This window comes from Littorina saxatilis, unplaced genomic scaffold (genome assembly GCF_037325665.1).
Source record: "Littorina saxatilis isolate snail1 unplaced genomic scaffold, US_GU_Lsax_2.0 scaffold_1851, whole genome shotgun sequence".
NCBI classification, from domain to species: Eukaryota; Metazoa; Mollusca; class Gastropoda; order Littorinimorpha; family Littorinidae; genus Littorina; species Littorina saxatilis.
In genome coordinates, this window is record NW_027129067.1 from 1 (window position 1) to 2,500 (window position 2,500).

The window sequence follows — 2,500 nt, forward strand, 5'->3', positions numbered from 1 at the left end:
CGGTCCGTGTGGGAAGTAATTACTTGTTTCACAACACAGTGTCTTAGCTTTCAAGTTTTTCAAAGCTTTCATTGAAGTGACTATGGTAACTCGAATCTGCAACGAGTTTGTCTGGATTGCTCAATATGTTGAGTTTTTCTGTGCCAAAAGACTGCATCTCAGTGAGACAATAATGTTTGCGAATGTGTCGTTTTGGCAACAAACATCTAAGCGTTGTAAACGCCATTGGGACAGCTATTCACCACGGGACGTCACTTCTTTCTTTCGTGGTTGCTATTTTCTTCCATTTTTCTTGTATATTTCTTTTTATTCTTTTAAAAGTTCAGAACACTTTGGATGGGAGCCCTGACATTTCACGTGCAAGTCATTTCATCGCGGGTTTGTTTTGTGCTTTGTGTTTTGCTTTGTGTATTGCTTCGAGAGGTATGATCGAACTTGAAGGAATTGGTTTAAACAAAACTTTATTCAATTTTAATCATGACAAGAACAATGCATGGATGATTACATACTCAAGCATATAATGCTTATTTTAAGCAATCATAGTAATTACAAAACAAAGGTTAGCATGATGGCGGAATAAGTACATTAGCTCCTTTCAGGAAACGAAAAACAAAACAAAAGACAAAACAGATACACAAACAAGCAGAAAATGGGAAGGAGTTGGTGATACAGGAGGTGGGGAAAGGGCAGCTAGCTAGTAGCTAGCTTAAGGGAAAAAGAAGAAGAAGAAGACTTGGAGCGCCAATATTTCAGGGGATTTTTTCAATTGAAGGAATTGGTAGGTGCTGTATGCCATTAAGCCAACTTGTTTTTATTGCAAAGATACACACAAATAGTGCGCATAATAAAAGGTAAATTGAAAACAAGCCTAGTTACCGTACATTTCGTGATATCCCAAACCATATGGGACATTTAATAGCTTGTAAATTATACGATACAGACCACTACATAAAAATAATCTTGCAAGAGTAAAAACGAATATAAAAATAAGTTTCATCTGTCACGGAATAACAATAACGTGACGCCGTTGAAATAAGAGTCCAGGTTTGTTTTTCCTTTACTATGATTAAATATATTTTTTTGCAGCAGACTACGCGCATTACCTCAACCACCACCACCACCACCACCACCAGAAGAAAAAAACCCACTGTCTACGTCAGATAAGAGAAAATCACGCGCATTACCACCAACACCACCAACAAAAAAAGAACACCATCAATACGTCAGATACATTTTTTTGTAAACATTTCATTGATTCCATAGTAACGCGAAAGCAACGAATACATGATTTATCACAACAAAATGTTAATGACATTTTCCATAATGTTCAGAAGCATGGGTAATCCGTTACTTTACTCTCATAAAACTTAAAAACAGAAGTCATATATTGTTGCATTTTCTTTCCCTTTCATCGTGTAAATCACGAAAAAAGTTTGTTTTTTTAATTTTACGTGCGTTGGGTATTTCAATCAATCAATCAATGAGGCTTATATCGCGCATATTCCGTGGGTACAGTTCTAGGCGCTCTGCAGTGATGCCGTGTGAGATGAAATTTTATACGGCCAGTAGATTGCAGCCATTTCGGCGCATATTTACCTTTCGTGGCCTATTATTCCAAGTCACACGGGTATAGGTAGACAATTATTAACTGTGCCTAAGCAATTTTGCCAGGAAAGACCCTTTTGTCAATCGTGGGATCTTTAACGTGCACACCCAATGTAGTGTACACGGGGGGAGGGTTCGGACACCGAAGAGAGTCTGCACACAAAGTTGACTCTGAAATAAATTTCCGCCGAACCTGGGATCGAACTTACGCTGACAGCGGCCAACTGAAAACAAATCCAGCGCGCTACCAACTGAGCTATATCATTGTTATCCCTTATCAAAAACAAAACAGAAGTCATGTACATGTTCAGTAGTATTTCGTTTCCTTTCAACGTTTAAATCAAAAGACAACGCTTCTTTTGTCGATTGTCAGGACACGATTGGCAGGGGATAACATTAAAAAACAATTATGGAGCCAATCCTGTTTGCGTTCTCAAAATGCCCTCACGAGACAAGATTTTGAAATATTTCATATTCCCCATCAGCGAATGTCATGATTTAAAACAAAATGACATGCACAATTAATGCTGCCCTTATCATAATATCTAAACGCCCCGCCCAACAAATTAGAAGCACGAGGCACATTCAGCTCTTTTTGCTCAAGAGACTGTTGCGCGTTCGATTAAAAGAATCAAGATACGAAGCTAATTTTTCTTCTTCTTACTTTTCTTCTCTCTCTGTCTCTGTCTCTGTCTTCGTCTGTGTGTGTCTCTCTCTCTCTCTCTCTCTCTCTCTCTCTCTCTCTCTCTCTCTCTCTCTCTCTCTCTCTCTCTCTCTCTCTCTCTCTCTCTCTCTCTCTCTCTCTCTCTCTAGCTCTCTCTGGCTCTCTCCCGAGTGACTGTTAAGATATTTAAATCCAAATATGATGCTAATTTCTTTCCTGTCCTCTTTGTTT